Source organism: Caretta caretta, chromosome 13, assembly GCF_965140235.1.
Source record: "Caretta caretta isolate rCarCar2 chromosome 13, rCarCar1.hap1, whole genome shotgun sequence".
NCBI classification, from domain to species: domain Eukaryota; kingdom Metazoa; phylum Chordata; order Testudines; family Cheloniidae; genus Caretta; species Caretta caretta.
In genome coordinates, this window is record NC_134218.1 from 16,804,472 (window position 1) to 16,828,696 (window position 24,225).

The 24,225-nt window shown below is 46.3% G+C and overlaps 1 long non-coding RNA gene across 1 annotated transcript in view; it reads left to right on the plus strand.

Moving 5' to 3' along the window:
- LOC125622120 (uncharacterized) overlaps window positions 1–22,578 on the plus strand; it is a 48,994-nt gene extending 26,416 nt beyond the window's left edge. The window contains exons 3-6 of the long non-coding RNA XR_007352655.2: window positions 12,470–12,561; window positions 18,591–18,770; window positions 19,677–19,730; window positions 19,842–22,578. This is a non-coding gene — a long non-coding RNA (uncharacterized LOC125622120). The remainder of the gene's footprint in view (window positions 1–12,469; window positions 12,562–18,590; window positions 18,771–19,676; window positions 19,731–19,841) is intronic.
- The last annotated feature ends 1,647 nt before the right edge of the window (window positions 22,579–24,225 follow it).

A 24,225-nucleotide genomic window follows, 5' to 3' on the forward strand; every position in this document is an offset into this window, starting at 1 on the left:
TCAGACCCCGAGCTGAACAGGATATTCCAGCCTCAGCGACACTGGGAAAGCGACGCTAACAGGAAACATACGGGAGAGGGCGAAACGATATTTTAATGAAATAAGAGGCTTTGCTAATTGCATCCCTTGAGCAGTCGATAGAAGAACTGAGGACCTGCGAGAGTGCAGAGCTCTATCCTGTTACCCTTAGGGTCTGAGGGCTCTTAGGGTACGTCTACACTGTGACAAAAAGCCGGTGGCTCTGAATTGCAGGGGCTGGGTCAGCTGACTCGGGCTCCTGGGGCTCGGGTTGTGAGGCTAAAAATTGCAGTGTAGATAGTTGGGCTCATGCTGGAGCCCAGGCCCAGGCTCTGAGACCCTCCCCCCTTGTGGGGTCTCAGAGTCGGGGCTCCAGCCCAAGCTTCAATATCTCTACTGCAGTTTTATAGCTCTGCAACCCGAGCCCACAAGCCCCAGTCAGCTGACCCGGGTCAGCCATGGCCATGCTGTGGTCTTTCATTGCAGTGTTACTACAATGGGGCCTGATCCTCTAACTCTATTCACACAAGCGGCACCATTCAGCTCAATGTGAGGCAGTACGATTCAGTGGCTAGAGCACTGGTCTGGGAATCAGGAGACCTAGGTTCTGCCTCGGCTTTTTCTCTGATCTACAGTGTGGCCTTTGCCTCAGTTTTCTCATGTGTGAAATGCGGATGAAAAATAATAATGATCTTGTCTTTTCCACCTGTTCGCCATCAACATTTTTTTTCCTCTTGTCTGATCTTTAATCCAGGAATTTATTTTATTTGAAAGATATTAGCTCAAGTCCCTCCTACAGCTGAGTTCAGCTCAGTGCAGAGGAGTGGAGAGGCCTTTATGGAGCAGGATATAGCTCCTTGATTCTTGGCTGGCCTGGCCCTGGCATGAGTTACAGCAGTGTTGGGGTAGCTCTTATTTATGCTAATGGAAGATCAGCATAGCGTAGTATAGTGGGGTGGAGCTCTGCCATGCTCCTGTCTCTGGCACACCTCCATTTCCCTATGCTGGGGAACATAGGGCAGTTGGCACAGGAATTGGCTTTGCCTGCCCTATGGCAGCAGGATATTTCCCTCCACCAAGGGACCAGAGCGTAATGGATAATTTGGCACAGTATTTCCCTGTTTGCAAGGGAGAGTCCAGAGTATGATCATTGTTCTCAGTGTGTACAAAACACTGGACCAGGCAAGGTCCATACAATCTAAAATAATCAAGTAATGCAATCTAAGCTAAATGACCCAGTCTTGAAAACCAATGGGAGTTCCAGGTGACAAGTGGCAGCCCAACTAGGCTCATATATACACTAAGTGATCAGAAGCTGAGATTCTGTCAAACAAATACAATAAACCTGTTAGTTACGAATGAGAGTATTCCTTAGGCAACAGTGTTTCTCTAACTAGCAGAAAGGGGTGCAGAGCAGGTTTCATCAGCAGATTGGTGGGGAAAGGATGTTTCAATGAGGGGTTTGCACACCTCTACCTCCCTGTGCTCTCACAAAGCACTGATAAAGAAATATTAATTATTGCCAGAAAGAAGGGGCTTTTTGCTCAAGGGGAACCCATGGAGCAGGAATAGCCAACTGGCTGCAGAGACAGGAGTGAGAGAATATTGTGCATTTGAATGCTGACAATTGCACAATGCTAGAGCCCTCTGTGCTTAACACCTGACTGGGATGACCTTGTTTCCCGATAAGAGTCTCCCTTCCAGAGGAAAAGATGGGCATTTAAATTTCATTGATAAGCCTATCAAATAGCTAAGTGTATTATAGGCCTCTGTAGTTGAGATATAGGAAAAGATTCTCTAGTGAGTCAGGGACTCTGAAATCCTTTCTTCTAGGCGTCTTATCTTATCTAGCAGAGAATACAACATGTGGCTATGAAACACGGCCAGTTTGCTAAGCCCAAGTAATGGCTTGAGCAACAATGCTGCAAAACTAGAGGTACCATTCAAAGCCCTTGAAATGATAGAAATGAAAGAGGGTAAAGAAAACCGAGCTGCTGTGTGATCCACTCCCAAATGCACTGTGATTCCCTAGTTACTCTATGTCCTCCAGTGTTATGCATAGGCCAGTTTTGAATGGGTCTTCCACCATTTTCCTCAGTGTGTGACTGAGGAGGCGGTACGACGTGTAGTTGAAGCCATGTGGGTCCGAGGATATTAGAGACAAGGTGGGTGAGGTAAGGCTCAGTACCATACAAAGGTAGGGGACTTCCAGTCAGGGACCAGAGAATAGGGAGGTTACAAGACAGCAAGCCAGCTGAGTGTACCCTGGGAAGTTGTGGGAAGGGACTGGAGGACCAGCATTACTTGATTGTTATCTGGTGACGTTGGCCAGAATTCTCTCTAGGGACACCTTGAGTTACAGACCAGCCACCATACCTCCAAGTGAGGTTGCTGCCTTGCTCTGAGAGGCTTTTGTATCTGTACAGGGGGCGAGTTAACAGGAACACTCAAGACAAAATCTCTAGTGAAGACAAGCCCACAATTTCCCTAGCCCTTCCAGTGGGGCTCCCCTGCTGTGGATGGACCTAATCTGAAGCCCACTGTGGTCACTGGAAAAAACAACGTGGAATCTTTGTGGCACCTTAGAGACTAACAAATTTATCTGGGCATAAGCTTTCGTGGGCTAAACCTCAAGTCTTTCCATTGACTTCAGTGGGCATTGGACCATGCCTTATGTTTACAGGCTGTGTAGAAGAACTCTGAGGCCTCACCTCCAAGCAATGAAGATAAGCCATTGCATTCCATTCTGAAGGATTTTAGACTTTTCTTATCAGCAACAAGCTGGGTACGGTGGGAGCTAAAAATCTACTGTAAATCAAATATAAAGTCTAGCCAAATTTTTAAAACAGCTAAAGTTTCTGTCAGGAAAGACAATATCAGTGATTATGAGGTAAATATCAGAAAACAACAACAAGCAACATGAAACAAGCAATATTAAGATGGTAGGCTTGCGTGTTCCCCTTGTCTCCTCATTTCTTCCCGGCTTGAGTAAATTCACTATTTCCTATCTAGCATGGAAATTCGCCTCATGATAATCGCCAGTAATAAATCAAAACCTCCTTGGAGCCTTCTTAAAACCAAGCATATTTCAGCAGGCATCTGAAAATGTCTATGCGTGGAGAAAAGCATTCAGGAATGTGTTGCGTATGGTCCTTATAAATGAGTATTTAAAAAGAATTCCTTGGGATCGATGGAACGGGAAGCATCTAATCTGTGAAAATTCCTTGGTTTCTGCTTACTGTTTGAGTAAATACAAGGCCATTCACTCACTCGATGAGTTTTTCAGACTGGCTTATTATGGGAGAAATGAAGAGGAAACTGGTGATTTAATGCACTTAGTATGAAATCAAAACAGCCTCAGGAATTGATCAGCAATTTTCAGAATATTATGATAATTCTCTTATTTCATGGTGGGAGAGCAGGACAAACCAGAATTCTCACCATAGGAAGTGGCACCAAGTGACTGTCTCACATAGAGAAGGACTCGTGTGGTCCACTAGTTAAAGTCAGTGACTGTGAGTCACAGCTCCTGTGTCCTCCCCTCTCAGTCACTGATTCACTGGGTGGCTTTGGGCAGGTCACTGCACCCCTCTGTGCCTCAGTTTCCCCATCAGGAAACAGGGACAATAATGCTCACATCAAGCACAGAGAGGGAGGAGGGCTGTGAGGGTTAATTCATTAGTGTCTGGAAAGTGCTTTGAATCCAGGAGGTTAAAAAATGCAAAGTATTGTTATTTTATGCCCTTCATTTCTTTTTTACTTCTGGGAAGTAACAGTTCCGGAGAGCAGCCATCCCTGGGAGGGACATTTGGAAGAGCACTGCATGTTTCACATTCACATGTGTCTTTTCCATTGCAGAATTTATTCCGTTCATTTATTTATTTATGATGACAACTGATTGAAGTAGCACCTAGGAGCTCCGGTCATGGACCAGGACCCTTAGGCACTGGACAAGCACAGAACAAAAAGACAGGCCCTGCCCCCAAAAATTTACAATTGAAGTAAATCTATAAAATCTGGTTAGTCTTACTTATGTATATAGTCTGGCTATCTTACTATCCAGTTAATCTTACTTCGGAAATCTACAGTCTACTAAGTCTATTACTATCTACGAAATCCTCAGGCTGCACTTTCTCTCTGTTGTATGCTTTCCATTGAACTTAATGCAAGACCAAAAGTGGCAGTTCTCAAGTCAGAGCCCCCTACCACCACACTACACCTGGAGTGCTGGGCTCAGATCTGAACACTGTATAACAGAGGACATAGCAAAGGCATAAAAAAGGTACTGAGAAGGACAGCAAGGATGGTGATGGCTCCGTGTTCTGACTGGGTGATAATAAGAGGTTTAATGTGAATGGAATGAGTCTTGGGGGCCAGGGAATATGGGTTCACCCACATGGTGGTGTGGCTGATGCAGAATTTGGCAGCTGGCTTGTTAAGCAGAGTCTCTTTCTCTCAACCGGCCCTGGTCACCGGTTGGTATTTGGATTGATTTTAAGATGTTGGTTTAGACCTATAAAGCACTAAATGGTCTGGAACATACCTAAGAGACATCCCTCACCCATGACATTCTTCCTGAGCTGTGGTCAGTGAAGATGCCTGGGCAGTATAACATAGAGAGGGTGGCTGGCAGGGTGCTCTCTGTTAGTCCCTCATCTTTGGAAACTTGCTTCTTTTCCAGGTTCTTAACAGCCCACTGCATTGGCTTACTGGGCACACTGCAAGGCTTATCTTTCCTCTCTTTTTGCAGACATAGTTGTTGGGTAGGTTTATGGAGTGGCAGGACTCCAGGGATTGTGTATGGAGCTCCATTCATTTTTGTTGCTTTTACATTGTGTCCGGTTTATTATATTTCATCTGGGGGACCTGATGGGTATGTTTATTTACTAGTGTTCTTCAAAGATCATTAAGGTTGCCTGGAGTGTTGGAGGGTGAGGGGGCGCTGCTTCATTACAGGTAGTGACAATCCAAACAACATAATATTGAAAAATAGATAACTAAGATGAGTGTGCCTGTCTCAGACCTTAAAGAGCATACAACATGTTGCGAAGCAGGTAAGTACACACACGACAGGTGAGTCTGCCTGTGAACTGAATGTGAGGTATGTGCAAATGTGGGTTCACGCAGGCACAAGGATTCCATCATGTCCACTTTTGCCCCTGGTCTTCTAACGTGTGTGAAACCCCTGAACATGTCAGCCCAATGGATCTTTACCATCTTCATTGCTTCTTCAGTTCCTCTCCCACTCCTTCATCATCCATCCTGCAATATGGAGATCAGACATCTCCTTGGCAACAGCTTTGGTTGAATTGGGCTTGGGATGTGCTGTGGGTAACCAACAACCCTATTCATAACTGAGCTGAAAGATATATCAATATTTCTGTCCTTTGGCCAGCAGAGAGAATAATTATCATTTCTTAGGGTGGCACCTGGGGTTGGGGATGCTAGGAAATTTTCATTCATAGAATCATAGAATATCAGGGTTGGAAGGGACCTCAGGAGGTCATCTAGTCCAACCCCCTGCTCAAAGCAGGACCAATCCTCAATTAAATCATCCCAGCCAGGGCTTTGTCAAGCCTGACCTTAAAAACTTCTAAGGAAGGAGATTCTACCACCTCCCTAGGTAACGCATTCCAGTGTTTCACCACCCTCCTAGTGGAAAAGTTTTTCCTAATATCCAACCTAAACCTCCCCCACTGCAACTTGAGACCATTACTCCTTGTCCTGTCCTCTTCTACCACTGAGAATAGTCTAGAACCATCCTCTCTGGAACCACCTCTCAGGTAGTTGAAAGCAGCTATCAAATCCCCCCTCATTCTTCTCTTCTGCAGACTAAACAATCCCAGTTCCCTCAGCCTCTCCTCATAAGTCATGTGTTCCAGACCCCTAATCATTTTTGTTGCCCTTCGCTGGACTCTCTCCAATTTATCCACATCCTTCTTGTAGTGTGGGGCCCAAAACTGGACACAGTACTCCAGATGAGGCCTCACCAATGTCGAATAGAGGGGAACGATCACGTCCCTCGATCTGCTCGCTATGCCCCTACTTATATATCCCAAAATGCCATTGGCCTTCTTGGCAACAAGGGCATACTGCTGACTCATATCCAGCTTCTCGTCCACTGTTACCCCAGGTCCTTTTCCGCAGAACTGCTGCCTAGCCATTCGGTCCCTAGTCTGTAGCTGTGCATTGGGTTCTTCCGTCCTAAGTGCAGGACCCTGCACTTATCCTTATTGAACCTCATCAGATTTCTTTTGGCCCAATCCTCCAATTTGTCTAGGTCCCTCTGTATCCTATCCCTGCCCTCCAGCGTAACTACCACTCCTCCCAGTTTAGTATCATCCGCAAATTTGCTGAGAGTGCAATTCACACCATCCTCCAGATCATTTATGAAGATATTGAACAAAACCGGCCCCAGGACTGACCCCTGGGGCACTCCACTTCACACCAGCTGCCAATTAGACATGGAGCCATTGATCACTACCCGTTGAGCCCGACAATCTAGCCAACTTTCTACCCACCTTATAGTGCATTCATCCAGCCCACACTTCTTTAACTTGCTGACAAGAATACTGTGGGAGACCGTGTCAAAAGCTTTGCTAAAGTCAAGAAAATTCAAAAAGTGCATTTCTGTTGTTCACGAGGAAGTATCACTGCTATGGGACTGTCTCTTACTGTATTTCTGCACAGCGCCTAGCACAATGAGGCCCCCACTTCTTTGAGGCCTCTGAGCACCATCACAATATAAATGTTAAAAAATAATAATAAGTGAGGGACGGGAGAGGCAGGAAGCATCAAGCCTATTGCAATTCTCCCAAGATACATACAGATCTTGCGACATCCATGGGTTTAGGATGAACCTCTTTGCCCATTCTTCTAGGGATAGGAAGAACCTCCATCAATGCAAGGATGAAGTGAAAGCTCCATGAGTGGGAGCACAAGGACTGGCCAGTATCTTGTGCAGGTATTTCTCACATGTGGGCTGATGTGGCCTTTAATTATGGTTGAACCTAAAAAGGTTCAGCAATTCTGTTTGGTTCAGACAAGTGCCCCAAAGTCTGGCTACTTATCTCAGCTCTCTGAACTTTCCAAGGTTCCCAAACTAGGCTGGAAATTTCACAAGACTAAGCTTTCTCATTATGCCATACAACATATAATGATTCACACCATACACAGTCAACCTGTGGAACTCATTGCAATGGGATGTTGTGAAGGCCAAAAGTATAACTAGGTTCAAAAAAGAAGTAGATAAGTTCATGAAGGATAGATCCATCAGTGGCTGTTAGCCAAGATGGTCAGGGACGGAACCCCATGCTCTGGGTGTCCCTAAGCCTCTGAGTGCTAGAAGTTCAGACTGGACGATAGGTGATGGATCACTCAAAATTCCCCTGTACTGTTCATTCCCTCTGAAACATTTGGCACTGGCCACAGTCAGAAGACAGAATACTGGGCTAGATGACCCATTGGTCTGACCCAGTTTGGCAATTCTTATGTCATCTCATCCAGAACGAGGAAACCCCAAACCCCTAGACAATGAAAAGAAACAGGGTAGAAAAAATATAACCCAAGTTTTTAGACACCTAGACACAGACAGTATTTGGGGGTGAATGGCACTGTCACCAATAATATATTTATAATTATTCTTCCTTCCTCTCCCTCCCCCCCGCACACACAAAGTTTTAGTTGAGGTTCAGTTTGGGTGAAGGTTCTAGGATGGTTCTAATATTTCATGTAAGTTGGATCCCGCCTCCCAGCCAACAATCTCCTGATTTTTCCCAGGGGTAGCAATTGGTCCTAGTTTGTATTGTAATTTTTTTTTTTTTATAATATTGTAACTGGCTCCTCTCAGCCAGTTATAAATGTGTTTGCGTCACCTCCTGCTTTCTGAAGCAGAGAAAAATCTTGCTCATTTTAACAAAGGCCAGAGTTAGCTTTAAAAAAAAACCCACCAAAAAACAAACAGCGTTTGTTGTGTAAAAAAGTTCCGATCTGGCTTGTGATCCCTTTTTGATTGAATAGTTAATAGCAGCCAGGTGCAACCAATAAGGGATGCTAGCCTGAGTCTCTGGAAGCAACATGGGAACAGAGCTTGGTAGAATATTCCAAGAGGGTGGCTTAATGTGTGGGCTTCCTATGTCCGTCCTTCATTATTTTTCTTTTGTCTAATAAAAGAAACAGCCTCTGTTTCTCCCACTCTCAGTGAAAAGCCTAGAGGAATGGGAAGTGTAGATACACACACACACACACTGTATATATGTGCATATATAGATAATAATTGTACTACATAAAAGAACTCTTTGCAGAGAGTGTTGAGACTTGCCAGTTACAGCTGGGTTGTTCCGGGACCTGGCTGATGGTTCCAGGAGGGGACTCTAAATTCATTCATTCATAGGCTCACTTGTAATTAATAAAGTAAGAGTTCTTAATACAGTCTGGAGTGGAGCTGTGGTGACTGGCTTTTCCTGCAGTGGCCTTCAAATAGCATCCACCGTATTTATTAGTGAGCTCCCTACTCTTGGGGACAGGGTCCTTGAAAGAAGGGATCAGAGCGAGGGGGTTATGCAAGGTAACATTTGCAGGTGCAAAGCACGGTGGTGGCAGCAGCCACCCAAACTGGCGGTGTCGGAAACCCAAGTCCATAGCAATGTTTATATTTTCCAATGTTCAGTTCAACCGTATATTGACTTTGCAGAGAAGAATGATAAATTTGTCATTGCTGACACTGCCATTCACCCCTGAAGAATCCCCTGTGTCCAGGTATTGCACTTCTGGAGTGCAACATCCCAGCTCTTTAAAGCATCCATTCCAAGAAGCGCTAAAGCACATGCTTAAGTTCCATTGGGATTTAATATGCTTAAAATGAAGCATGTATTTCCCACTTTCCTGAAAGAGGGCTTTCCAGGGCACAGCAATGCTAGGCAACAGTTCAGGAGAGGATCTCAGCTTTACTAACCCATTCCTCACTGGGCTGAGGGAATGGATTCTGCATTGACTGCAAGTACAAATGCTGAGACTCCGAGCACGTGCAGTTTCATTCATACCCCTGCCAGTGGCATTCCTTGTCTGTCTCAACCTTCAGTGTCTGTCTCAACGTCAAATCTATGAGCCCAATTTCAAGGGTTAAATACAGTTACTAAATCCCATCTGCTATCAGGTATCAAGGCAGGTGGCTGAATCCCCACCTCTCCAATGAGGAGCTGGTGGGTGGACCCTGCTGGCCAAGATTTCCCAAAGTGACTGGTGATTTTGAGTGGCTCCGTTTTTCAAAGCCCAATGAGAGATGCCTTGAGGAGGTCTGATTTTCAGAGAGGGGGCACTGAGCACTTTCTGAAGATCAGGTCTCTTTTAAGGCATCTCGAGATGAGCACCTAAAAATTGAACCACCTAATATCACTAGTCACTTTTAAAAACCTTAGCCGGGTATCACAGCATGAATTACTGCATCCATTCACACACATCCATATTAGATGGGAGGTTCCCAATAGCTCATGAGGTAACGAGGAGACACTGGGTCATTTTCTGGAGAGTTTAGTTGACATGCTGTCCCCACTGAAGTTAATGGGAATTTTGCCATAGACTTCAGTGGGGCCAGAATGTTGCATTTTGTGTTTTGCCGTATCAACGTATGCAACTACCATGGAGCCACCTGTCATTGAAACACATCTATTTCTAGGGAGGGAGGTTCTTTTTATTCAGCATCTTCGTAAAAACTGGAGCCCACTTTCCTGTCCATGCACAAATGATGCAATTTCTACCCGACACGGTTCTGGAGAAAGATCTACTGTGTGTCATTTCCGATAGCTCCTTGTGGTGTTGGCTGTGGGCTGTGTGGGTAGCTTGATTTATGTAGCTTCAGAACCTTTCTAAAGAAATGCTCTGATTTTATATGAACAATTCCTTTATGCCTGAAAATAGCATTTGCCAGAGACTAGTGTTTTCTGGGTGTTAAGACCTAGAGAGTTACGAGTGCCAGTAACAGAAGAAATCATTATGGGCTCCCGTTGTGGAATGTGGGGCAACAGCTGCTCACACTTCAGAAGTGTTGACAAAAAATATACAGATATTATAGTTCACACTGCCTACAGGTGTGGCAAGATCAGGGCTCAGCATTTATTCTCACTAGGCCAAGTCCTAGTTTTATTGAAGTCAAAGGGCGTTTTGCCATGAGTTCTGTGGTACCAGGATGTGGCCCTAAGGCGAGAACAAGGGTTTAAGCTGCAGCAGGGAGCCCTTCAGTAAAATATCAGCTAACGTTCTATGGCTCCCTTCGACAGTCAGGGCAGTGGAACAAGTTGCCCAAGTAGGTGGTGGAACTGCCATTGCTGCAGAGAGACAAGAGCTGACCTCCCTATGTCAGGGAAAAGTTAGAGATCATGAAAATGACCAGTGTGATGTGGAGAGCCTCCCTCTGCAAACCAAACTCTGATTTTATTTGTTAATACTCTCAAGTGTCAGGGGTTAGAGGTTGGGCATAGGAACCTTTAGTTCTATTCCTGACTCTGCCACTGAATCACTGGGTGACGTTGGCCAAGTCACTTAACCTCTCTCTGTCTCACTTACTTACATACTTGTGTAAAGTGCTTTAAATTCTGAGGATAAAATAACCTATGAGTGCAAAAGTATTTATTTATTATTCTGAGTGTGCTAGGTACTTCAAAGAAAGAAGTAGAGACCTGTCATGCCCGCCTGTCTGCCATGATGAGCTAGCAACCCAAATCCCTGGATCCTGCAAATGCTTACACACATGTAGTTGTACTTATGTGAGTAGGATCACTGATTTAAATTGGGTTGCTCACATGAGTAAAGTTAGGCATATAAGTGTTCTCAGGCTTGGGGCCTATTCAAACATGGCACAATTGGGGATCCTAAACAACCAATAATGCTAGCAAAAGGCTGGGGGGAAAGGAGAGAGAGGAATCTACCACAGCTAACACACCAGCTTCGAGAGTTTCCAGATTTGCTGTCCTGCATAACTCCCAGAGTAAAGCTTTCCAGACCCTAAAGTGCGGAAATTCATAATTTCCATTTTAGGAGATAGTCAAAAATGCAAAGTATAAGGTTCTAAATTTCCTAGATTTCTTAATGAAGCAGACAAGATAGATTTCCTGGGTTTGGTTGCTGTGGTTGAGCTTTTTGTTTGTTTGGCTTTGTGTGTGTGTGCGTAGATGTAGCTGTGGCAGAAGTGAATCTATTTACCTGTTTTGTGACTATTTCTATCTCTCTCACACACAAATATATACGCTCCCCCACCCCCATGGGTATGTTGCTTATACAAATTGACGCAAATGGCCATTTGCCTGTACATGCAGTGAATCTGTACATGCAGTGAATTTGTGCATGCAATCATGATGATTATGTATGCAAACTAGATGTGCAATTGCTCCCCTGCCTCATGGAAATTGCATATACAAAAACATACATTCAGTAATGAATGTTTCGTTCCCTTTTTTGCTGCTTTTGCACTGGTGGAGGTTTCCATGTGATAACAGGCAAGGAAATTCTTCTGTCACACAAACCATTGGGTAAACTGGCTGTCTCCTGGGAGCAGCTGGCAGACCCTTGACGGACATGCTTGTGGGATTGTGTGCAGTTTGACAGAGCAGAGCCCCCTTGCAGGCTCCTTATATGGAGCTCTTTGCCTGCAAGTGCTTTTTTATTGGTCACAGGAGGAAGCCTCTTTTCCATTAATCAACACAAAATAAATTGGACTTAAATACTAAATTGCAACATTGTGAGCAATTTATACAAATTACAGGGATGGGGCAGAGCTATATTTATCCTGGGATTGTGTAATTAACAGTGGGGGACTTACATTCTTCTGCGTCAGTGTGTTTTAGACGTAAGGGGACTATTTGCTATGGAAGAAATCTGTAGTCTGTAGAAAGAGGTTAGTGTTAGGGCTGAGAATGGGCAAATATCCTGATTAATGGAGCTTTGACGTTCTTCTGGAAAATGAAGATCTATGAAGGCAAATCGCCAAAACAGATTTTTCAAAAGTGCCTAAGGGTACTGGGTGCCTAACTTCTATTGAATGTCAGTAGGAACTGGGGCCCAGATTTTCAAAGGTATTTAGTTCCATAGGAGCTAGCCACTTAAATGTCTGTGAGGATATGGGTCTGGGTGCCTAACTCTCCAAGGTACTTTTGAAAATATCACCCTCGGAGGCCTGGCTGAGGCCCCTTTGGAACGTTTCAACTATAGATCCTTACTGTTCAGCCAGCCAATACTATGGCCCAGATATTTAGAGAAGAGGCCCAAAAAGTGTGCCCATGTCCTGCATGCTCATTTTGCACCTGAAATGACCACAGTTGTGGCAATAGAAAGCACAGATGGCTAATTAGACACATTTACTTGTGAACTGATGTGCACTGCTGGAATAATTGTTTGCACAAGTTAGGTGAAGGCTTTTTATGCATGATTACAGGGCTTGTTTTTATTTCTTTTAATTCAGGCCTTGTACCTGTGTAGTTTCACCCCAGGACTTGCATGAGTAAACTACACTCGCTGCTGTTAGATGTCTAAAATGAGCAGCTGCAGACATGAGTAAGTACTTGGCTTGGTGTGCATAACATACACTTTCTAATTTACACCCACAGGCATTTTATAACCTGTGGCCAAAACTCCACCTCCTGGGTATGAGGATTTGGCCCACAGAGCCTCTTTCACGGTAAGGCAAATGTGAAATAGTCCCGACTGTGAAGTGCAGATCAGTCTGAGTGTAGTTGAAAACAGTGGTTTTCCAGGTATCTATTAAGACAACCCTCAACTCCTATCTTTCTGCTTGGAGCTGCAGAATGTGATGGGCTAGTCTGCGGCTGACGAAAATCAATGTAGCTCCATTGGCCATAATGGAGCCATGCTGTGTCACACCAGCTGAGGAGTTGGCCTGATGTGTTTATAGCAGCCCTATGAGATCAATGAGACTTTTGCTGTGGATCAAGGACAGTACAGCATAACCTTGACTATCCAAACTCTATAATCACCCAAACAGGATTGTGTTACCCAGTCTATCTGAGTTACCTCACGACTCTACAAACCTGCCGCCATTGGAACATATTCCGTGTGCCCCCTGGCATTTGAGCCCTTGAGGCTTTACAGTACTGGCCCCCACGGTACTTGCCAGAGCACATGGACTCAGAGGGCAGGATTGCGCCAGATCTCAGATATTAGCCTGACGTCCCAGTTTAACAGACACTTCCTACGCTGCCTGCTACAGTATTACTGCTGTGACTGCTATTAAGAAGCTAGTTTGTGGAGCCCACAGTACCAAATGTCAGCTTCCACACAGCTAGCCGGAGATTGATTTGCCTTTCAGTGGCACAAGAGCCGTAAACTCAAAGTCTAGAACCAGGGTGGAAAATAAAGCAGAATAATTCAAAATTTGGAGGGGGGGGGGAGGAAAAAATCTAAAATTTTTTGTAAATTCTGTAAAATCTAAAATTACAGAGAGCCGGCATTTACTAATAGCCTGTCAACACGGGGCTGATGGTTCAAATCTAGCCCAGTCCAGAATGAGCTCATAGACTTTAAAGCCAGAAGGGATGATAATGATCATCTAATCTGAGCCTGTACAGATTGCAGGCCAAAGAGTCTCACCCACCGACTCTTGAAATATACCCCTACCCTCTAGATGATGGGTCTCAGAGCAGCTCCTGGTGGACAAGTGTCCACAACACAAAGCCACCAAAACTAATGGCACTAATGGGGCACCCTTGCTGGCTGTCTCAGTGGAGAAGCGAAGGAGTGGATGTGCCATGGAGACTGAGTTTTTCCTCTAAGCCCTGGAAATGTACACAGCAGACTTCATACTCCTGGGTGATCAATTTGGAACTACATTCCTAAAGAGTTAATGAAAAAGATGAAGGAGGAATGTCACCGCAGGACTCAGAAGAGTAAAGATTGAGATCCAGTCATGGAATAAAGTCTGTTGGTCTGAATCTTTGCAGTTGATCTGCTGAGTCAGCTCCCTAGCTAGGAAACAACAGAAAATCCTCAGGATAAAGCAGCTAAGGGAGAGAGGGCTTCTTTCTTTTCAAGTCGAACCCCTGATGCCTTGGGTCTAATTGGGTGCTTTGAGCTGCTGCAGTTTACTAATGCCAATAAGAGAGAGAGAAACTGAGGAGTGAATGGCCAGCTCTGTCTGACCTACACTTTGCACATGCTTTGCACGTGGAAATGTCTGCATCCTCAATTTTGGGATGGAATCCGTTATGTTTGGTTGATTGCTCCTGCAAAAGCGGGACCATTGTATCAGTGTGGGTAGATGAAAAGCCTCCCCTTTTTTACTGCCCTTGTCTATGGAACAAGCAGTGGCGGTCTTTGGAAAGCAGGAAGTCCATTTTCTAGTCTGGACTTCGGAACTTTGTGGTTTAGCCTTAGGCAAGGCATATATATATAGTGCCAGATTTTCAAAATATTTAGGCATACGAATGTACGTCCAAAAGGCACGCTCGGCTGCAGAACCAATCTGTGCAATTGCTGTGACTGCAAGTGCAAAATGGTCAGTTGTATACCGGTATGGTTCACCACCCAATTTGGAAGCCTAATTCCTCCATTTATATGCTTAACTTTTGTGTCTGTCTGTGCAAATTAGATACACAACTGAACATGCATTTTGTACACAATGTTTTCATTCCTTTAACACTTTTGACAAATCTGGCCCTAGGTAACTGTGTGCCTCAGTTTTCCCCCAATTTGTGCATAATCCCTCTCCCGTGTGGACAGCGTTGTGAGGGTTTGTATGGTGCTTGGCATAGGGGCTGTGCTGGGTAAAGTCAAACAGCCAAGCAAAGAAAGAAACCCAAACACAAAGGAACATGTGATTCCAGGAGTGTGGTTGGCCTTTAAGTCACACCCAGTCCTGGCAAGGACCTGGCATACAGAGATGCATGTTGGCATGCAAAGGTGTGGACCTTGGAGCTGGCCTCCCCACCGCTGCCCCCGCAGATCTGCCCCAGCAAATGTTAATTGTTTTCTGCAAAGAAAAAAAAAAATCTTTTGGGGAATAGATGGAAAAAGGAGATAGCGTCAGGCAGTCATGGCCTGTTCTCCACCTGTTGTTATTTTGGTCTGGCCCAATCAACCTGCTAGCCAGGCTGGAGCCAGAGACCATCTGGAAAAACTGCAGTGTTTATAAAACTGACATGGAGCGGCACCCCAGGGCCCTGACCTCCCACACAAATCTGGAAATGATTAAAATGGCCCTGGCTGTCTTCGCTGCTGAGAGCTCCATGCTGAGAGCAGCCCACTGAGCACATTTGGAGTTCTCATTAGCAAAGCTGGAAATGTAACCAATTCTCTCGTAGCCCCCATTCTCCTCCCCCAATTGTCTGTTTTCCTTAGTCCCGAAGCAGAATGCAATGCTTAAAAAACAACACACAAAAGCAAGAAACCCAAGGCTAAAACCTTCCCATTGGAAATGTAATAAAGTAGTTCTGTGAAAGCACTTTCCAAACGGGGACAGCAGCAGTTAGATTAATGGGAAATATAAGAGGGATTGTCTTGAAAGTGGGAGCAGCTTTCTATACATATAAAATTTTGGCTGGTGCCAAATGACTGTTCCAGGAAGTGAGGCTCTGTGTGTGTGTGTGTGAATGACGATGTACTGTACGTGGTGTATGCGTGAGGAATATAGGAACATGAATTGTGCTGTATATGTGTACTACGCATGTGATGAGTCTAAATGGTGCCAAATCTGTGATGTATGTGTGTATACCTGTGTGTGTATGTGTGTGATTATGACACTATGAGTAAGACTGAGTGTGTGTACATGACTGAATTTCTGAATGTGTGTGTGTACATGGGTGTAGGTAGCAATGGGTGTTTTGCAGCTGCGGTATTTCCTAAACAAACATAAAAATACTTCATATTTCAGTTGGCCTCTGTTTCCAGATAAATGCCAGACTCTGTCTGGGTGGCAGGCACACTGCTAACCGATTAAACGGCCAGATTGCACACACCTCCATGTGCAAAACGTGCTCAGCTGTGTCCGGCTAATTTGTATGCACAGAAACTGCAACTGCATGAGCAAATGCCTCTAGTCTGTGAAAACTCTGTCCCAAGGTCTGTGTGAAGGATTCCTTCATCTAACAACCTCCCCTGCTTACAGCTACAGTCACTGTTTATTTTGGGGAGCCTGAATTCCAGGCCTATCCAGCTAGTTTTACTATATCGTCATCCTCTGTATGCTTGAAAAACCAGCAGCCTACCTGCTGCACCTGACAGGCCTCGCCCAACCCAGCTTCGATGGTCTACAGCTTAATCAGATCCCCTATTTCTGTAGCTAACCAGAATTAAAAGGGAAAAATCAATAAGTGCCCTGTAAGGCTAGTGCCCGAAAAAGCTGGCCGCAGGTTCCAGTGAGCTCCTTCTGCATATATGTATTGAAATAAATATATTGCGGGAATCCAAGTCACTGCTTCCCCTTTGGAACAGCATTTAGCCCCCTGATCCCAAGGAAATGGAAAGACTTTGTTGGATTTGGATCAGGCCTTTAATTTGCAGGATTCCTTCCTGAGCGGCTGCACTTCACCTCTGCTCAGAGCTTTCAAATCTTCCATGTCCTGAAAGGTCGCCTATCCTAGTTGTCCTGTGGTTTGGATGCAGCACGGTAAGTGATACTACACCCAAAATTCAAGCCACATTGGGCCTTCCACACCCAACCTGGCCAGGGGGACATTTGGCTAAATCCCAGCCCTGTTTAGCCTGCTGGGCAGCATTTTAATTAGAGATGTGTGGAGAATGAATTATCCATGACTCTAAGCTGCCCATGGAAAATGCAAATCAACTTGATTTTAGTTTACAAGCCGTGGGCTCAATGTCGGCCAAAGTAAAAGAAAAGCTCCCGACTGCCTACCCATGGAGAGTGTAAGCCGGTCTCTGCACAGGGTGAAAATGGAATACTAACACTGGAACATGTGACCTTTGGTTAGATTCAGGGCCTGATCCTGTAAAGTGCTGGGTGGCTAATTCAAGGAGAGTAGAGGGAGCTCAGCACCTTGCAGGATAGAGCCCTTAGTCTGTAAACCAGAGGCTGAGATTGCCAGGCGTTGATCTAATAGACCGCCTTGGAGCGGAGTGAGAATTGGCAGCAGACAGTGTTGGGTCAGATCCTTGCTGTGTCATCACCCTCTGCTGCGTCTGCTCACTGGTACAGAGCCTAAGAGGCATGGAGAGATGAGGGCAAGGCTGGAAGCTCAGCCACATCCGGGGATCGGCAGGGTGGGCCACAGCTCACTAAGAGCAGTCAAGTGATTGTCAAGCAGTTCTTGGCCCAGGTTCTCTTGCTGAATTGGCTCCAGATCCCAGGAAGGTTGCACAAATGCAGATGAAGCACCTGCAAAGGCTTCTGGGACGCTTGCAGAGAAGTGTTCTTTACCTGGAAGCCAAAAGAGCAGCGTGGGATTTCAAAAGTGCTGAAACTGTGCAGTCAAAAAACCCCTCCAGGGAAAGAATAGAAAATCAATTACCATGTTGGCCCTGCTATTTCCTGTGGACCCTGGGAAGAACACAGCCTTATAAAGCTGCAGGATCCACTCCAGCGTATTCCTTGTTCTAACTGAGAGAGGAATGATCACCCGGTGCTTAGTGCATTTGCCTGGAACTGAGGAAACCTGGGTTCAACTCCCTGGTTTTCCACAGATGTCCTATGTGACCTGGGGCAAGTCACTTAGCCTCTCTGTGCCTCAGTTCCCCAGCTGCAAAATGGGATAACAGCACAGTCCTACTTCACAGGGGTATTGTAAGCATAAACACATTAAAGGTTGTGAGGTGCTCAGACATCATGGTAATGGAGGCCATATAAGAGCCTTAGATTAATAGCATGGCGTCACGTGCATATTGGAACCTACAATAAGAGCAATATAGGAACACAGGAAATGCCCTACTGATCAAAACCAGGGTCCATCCAGTCCCATATCTTGTCTCTGACAATGGCCACTGCCAGATGCTTCAGAGGAAGGGGCAAGAAACCCCATAGAGGACAATGAAGAAATAACTAGCCCCTAGGGGAACTTTCTACCTAATCCCAGACACTTAATTGTTGGTTTGAGCCAACAGAACCTGAAGATCCTTAATATAACTGTTTAATCCTACTAATGTAACTGAGTGCTCTCCTATTTAATCTTCTTCTGAATCCTACAAAAGCTCTTGGCCTCAGTGACATCTAGTGGCAGTGAATGTTTTGGAACTGATTGGCGTGTAAGTCTCAGACTCGCTCTCCTGGGTGTGTTGGACTCTGTAGTGTCATCTGACCACTTGGGTACTTCTCATAACTGACCCTGTGAACCCTGGGCTTCATCCTGAGTGATGGTGAGTGCCTTCAACTGGAGAGCACCTTACCGATCGGCTTTCCCCTCCACTAGCATTCATCCTGTTACTCTGAGCATTCATCCTGTTACTCTGACGATGTTCTCCTGCACCACAAGGATTGCACAAAGCTCCCCACCCATTTCACAAACACCAGCTAACGTTGATTTAGTTTTGTAACTGCTGAAGAGGCTGCTCGTAACCCAGCTTCACAGATCTCTGTGGCTATTTGCTGTGATCTGAAAAAAAAATCACTCTCTTCCCAGCTGTGTGGTGACGTCAAGTGTGGTTTGTTTTGCAACAAGCAGCCTTTGGTCATGAGTTGCAACATAAGCAGGCATATCTAAACCATTTGGAAGTTCCTCGCATCGCATGTGAGCCGTGGGTGTCTGTATTTTCTCAGTGCAGAGACAACATAAGCGTCTGGATCAGAGGGAAGCACATTGGTAAAGTACAGGCCTTTCCATTATTTCAGCCATGTCTGTTCCTATTGTAATAAGTCATGGGTCCTCTTCTCCTGCACTCATTGCGGTGTCTATTACAGCCTGTGTAGCTCATATTCTTATCACACCAATTATAGAACCAGGCTTGGCCCCTTCCTCTCTCCTCTTTGTGCTGCTCTGGTGGCCCAAAGAAGGTGGACAGTTGCCCAAAGAGGATGGAGAGGCTTCCCAGATGTAGGGGAATCCTTGGGGGATGTAAAGCCAGTGCAGCTGGCTCTATGCCACTTACCGATCTCCTCCCACAAGATGTAGGGAGGATAAGGGACATGAGGGGTGGAGCTGGGGCCTTCTGCTGATGCTTGGCCAGCGGAATGCTCTAAATCCTTAAGCCAACGATCAGGAGAGCGGGAAGGTGGCTTAGAGCCACGTCCTCCACACAGCTCAGCTCCTGCACTAAGTACTGCACAGCCAGATTCTGGAATCAGGCCCATAATGTTGGAATGACTCATCCGTTATTGCTGGGTCTCCTCTGAGCTCTTTTCCCTCCTGACTCCTCAGAATGATCCTTATTTTTTAAAGTTTTTTATAAATGCAAAGTACATTTATGTGAAAATCATGCACGCATTTGTGCACAATTCCAGTGACTGTGCAGGCGGTCTGACATTCAGCTGATCAGTTACTGGCACATGTCTAACCAGCTGGTTTGTATGGGCAACTACCCACTTTGCTTGGGCAACTGTAGTTACTGAATGAGCAAATTAGACTCGCAATTGCATGCATGCTTTTGTGTACAGAATTGCCATTTAGGATCTGCTTTTCACAGGGCGTTATGAGTAATTTTCTATGGCCTGTCACTGAATTTTCTGACTGTTCTTGTCCAATTCTCCTTCTCTGTTCTCCTGGTGAAAGGAGCCCACGGATGGTGTGTCCATGATGAGCACCCAGCCCAGAGAAGATGGGCAGGTAGGTCATGGCCATGTATGAAATATGCCTTTGGAAGTGCATACAATGAGGGTGCGAGGGGACTAACCTTAACACACATTTCTGATAGATTTCCACTTCTCCCCGGTCCAGGCAGTGTGTGGTTTCAACTCTTCCTGTGGTTACAAAGGAAAGACAAGAAGTGCAGATGCATATTTACAATATGCTAAGAAATATGCACGTACCCTAGGCACTGACACAGGCTGGGTGTCCAGTGCCCAACTAAAGTTTCCATATGGCCACTAGCTCTGTGGTTATATCTCAGCGCATCTCTTCCTGCCAGTTGCTGTTACATTCACCCTCACGCGATGTCTCCATTAGAACAATTGGGCTTTCCTGCCACACTGTGTCAGTGAGCCTGCCTAGATTACTATGGGTAAGTAGGAAAATACGTGACTCATACAAAGCACCCGGGACTTAATCCCTGAAAGAGCTCTGGCCTTGGGCCTCAGTGGTGCCAATTTGGAACGTGTTTATCTTCTTGACCCCTCTGTTTTACCTGCTCAGTCCCACTAAGCTCTGACCCTGGCTATTGTTTCCCCAGCCAATGAAATGAGCAACAGGATAAACTTTGAATAAACTCCAACGCTCCCATCCCCGTGGACTACAGCATCCGGCGGCTAGACTGCTGCCAGGCCAATGGGGTACAGGAGGGAGGGTGGAGGCATGTGCAGGATGGGGTCATGTGGAGCCTGGAAGATGAAGGCAAGGAGCTGTAACTTATTGTGATCCGTTACTGCACAATACTGCCCTGTTGTCTTTATCTAGCTAAGCTTCTTATCTGGCCCCCATTATCTGAGCGACTCACAATCTTTAATGCATTTATTATTAGTAGTAGTAATTCTTTGTTATGCAGTACAGCCTAGGAGCCCCAGTCACAGACCAGGACCCCAGTATGGACAAACACAGAACAAAAGTATTCATCCTCCCAATGCCCTTTGCAAGTGCCGTTATTCCCATTTTACAGGTGGGGAATGGAGGCACAGAGAGATGAGAGGCCAGATTTTTAGTGCACCAAATGATCCAGGTGGGCAATGAGTGGGATTTTCAAAAGCTCTGAGCTGCATCTTTAGGTGCCTAAAACCTGGCCCTAAATGACTTGCCCAAGCGGTCACAGAGGAAATCTGTGACAGAGCAGAAACTTGAAGAGCCTCCCAAGACCTAGGCTAGTGCCCTAACCACTGGATAATTAGCCCTGCCTCTCATTTTATAAGGGAAGCTTCCTCTGTCCATAATGCTCGTGTGTCCCTGCTGCTGGGCCTTTGGCCCAAATTGACTCCTTGGCAGGCCGAGAGCATGGCAGACTTGCACGGCCTGTGTGAGAGGGGCTGACCCCTTGACAGTTTTGTGTGTTTGTCCCTCTCTGTATAAAGCAGCTCCCTCCCCGCACCAGCTGTTGTTCTTTCCTGTTCCTGGAAGCCAGGTTGCGCATTAGGGTCAGACCCAATTATAACATGTGGTGGGTACTTTGGAGCCTTTAAACCTAGACACGTTCCCCCACAGTGAAAAGAAGCATTGCTGTGACTGCTTTCCTGTTCTGTATCTATTCATAGCTAGAACGATCTAGCTTCTGAAGGTAGCATCCCTCATTAGTCTGCTCAATGGAGCCATTCAGATTACCTTATCATTATCAGCCAGATGGATGAGTTTGAAATAACCCCATTGACATGCTCTGGTTATGCACCATTATAAACCAGCCGCACCAAAACTCCCAAGCTGAGGTGTTGGCTGAAGGGACCGATTGCTGGGGAAGCCGTGTGTCGCTTCTGTGTTTGCTTAACCTACTGTGTGAATTCTTGCGATGAGCACAGTTTGGCTTCAGTCCCTTACAAGTAAAACCTCCCTTGTTACCTGGAGGGAATATTGATACATGAACAAAGGTAACGTACGTAGGGCGGCGAGAGCAAAATAAACAGCTATGGAATGGAGGGAAAGTTTGCATCAACGCCAAGCATATTGAAAACAATGTCTCAGTTGGGAGGTGTCTAGACATTGATCCCATGTAGCGGACACAAGGCTCTGCTGCAGCAGACCCTCAGAAGAGCTTGGGAGACACATGCAGAGAGCAGAGAAAGATGACTGACAGAGCATGACTCTCCCATGTGCCCTCTCACAGAGACTGTTTTCTGCTGCAATCGTGTTCACAGTGAAAATATTTTCGCCACTCCAGGGTTTTTGTCATGCAGGCTTGAAGGGCCACATCATCATCATAATACACACTGCTGTGGTGGTGTCCTTCCAAGGAGCTGACGGCTTTTAATGCCTTGGAATGAATTAAGCCGCAAAGAGCCCTTCTGAGATGGTTAGGGATTGGCAGCCCTGCTTTACAGATGGGGACAGTGAGGAAGAGAAAGATCAGGTGACTTGTCCATAGGCCCCCTGGAATTTAGGGCAGAGCTGGGAAACGAGCTCAGGTCCCCTGATACCACAGCTGGGGTCTTAAGCACAAGCCTATTCTTCCTAGCTGCAGCTTCCAAAATTGTGCACTCGGCTGATCTGGTCCGTAAAAACTGGCGTGGACTAGCTTTGTCCATGTACATTAAAAAAACGGGATGTGTTCCAAGATGTGCAGGGTAGGATGACCCAGTGGTGTAATGATGGGGGTGTGTGTATCCTTATTGCTGCCTGCCCTCTGTTCCTGTTTGTTTTTTGGTGCCTGCTCCCTCAACTCCGTGGTCCAGTTTGCACACATGTGCATGCGGGGGGGTGTTTGTGTGTGTGTGTACATAGCATTAGGTGTGTGCAGTTGCTGCTACATACCTGCCATTGGGACTGTATTATGTTTTGTTCAGGCTGTTGCTGGTTATTACATGTTTTGATTGACCACCTACTTGTGATTCTTGTCTTAATTTCCTTGTATTTTGAGATGGCTGTTCTGGGTGCAGCAGATCATAACAAGTGGTAAAAACACTTGCACCCACTGTCTGCCCTACTGTTCTCACCAGGGGAACTGCACCAGCACTAGACCAACGGAACAGGGGTGGGAAGCGCTGAAATTTCCCAGTGTAGATGGGGTCCCTGACACTTTTGCTTCCTGGGACAGGCAGGGCTAGGAGGATCCAGGAAGGTGGTTTGGGGGGAATTCTGCACCCCACCATAATACCTTCTCCCCACCCCAATATAGCCTTGTGGGTCCTTGGCTTTGTGGGGTGAAGTGTTTGCATGGAGCATGCAAGTTTGCATTGTTGGAGAGGGTACTGGGGTGAAAAGGGGGCTGCCTAGAATGCTTGAAGGCCCTAATCCATATCAGCTCCCTGCCTGAACTGCCTGCCCAGTAGGAAATGAGGGCTCGCTTAGCACCCTCCTGAGGTACAGCCACCTGCTTAAGTCCCTGCAGAAGGAAGACAAATGGGTTGCCAAAGAACAATGACTAACTCAGTGGGCCCCAGACCTGTGGGCCTGTTTGCTCTCCTCAAGCCCAAGCAGTGGCTATAAGGCAGAGCAGTGTGTATTTCCTGGCGGTATGTACCTGCTCAACGGCACTGTGTCTCCCTGACGGGTGCTGCTTCAGCAGACAACTGCTTGCCCGCAGCAGAGCTGTCATGCACCTCTGGCTTTCAAGCTTGTGTCTCGTGGGCAAAGTATCTGCACCCTAGATCTTGCACAGCCCTAGGAAATGGCCGTGCTTCTTGAGCACACGGGCTGTGGAAGATGGTGTCACCTTGAAAAGGGATCAGAGAAACTGATATGTAAAAGGCGCTCAGCTACTACAGGGACGATGAGCATGGCATTAATGTGCAGACAGATAGATTAGATAGAAAAGGGCAAGCTCAGAGCTAATTCTCAGCAGCAGGCGAAGAACCTCCAGCTCACTTCAAAGTAGCAGCCCACACAGCCCTGCTGAGATAAACCAACACAGCCCCTGTTTAGTGACTGGCTTTCTCTTGCCGTATTCATGCAGGGCTAGATTGTTCCTCTAAGGCACAGCCCTGGGCAACACTTGCTGCATAAAGTGCTCTTCCTCAAGAGACCCTTCTGAATCAGAGTCCCCTCCCTACTTCCCCATGCTTGGCGGGGAGTGTGTCTGTGTGTGTCTGTGTGCGCGTAACATCCTGCTGGTCTACCCTGGCAGCAAGCTCTGCACCACAGTGCAAATCAGCTGTGTTGGCCAATACGTTGTGGGTAGGGTGGAGCCAAGATCTGGCCATTCCCTGTTCACCCCCTCCCCGCTTGCGTGGTAACACACAGCGCTTGCCTCCGCCTTTGCACCCAGCACCAAGGTCCCGGGCCCAAGGTCCAAATTGCCCCCACTGGGAGATGGGCCAGGTTCTTACTTCACTTCCCTGCACAGGATGTGGGCCGAGTTACCATCCCCCTACCGTTAACTTACACCCCACCTGGACTCCCACTGCTACTTGTCTCTCAGAGACAATCTGTGCCTGTAGGAGCCCAGCCTGCCTGCACGTTTCTACAGTGCTGGTACGGAAGCAGACAGACAGGCAGCTTAAAGAACGCAGCCACGGTAACTCCGGCTGTA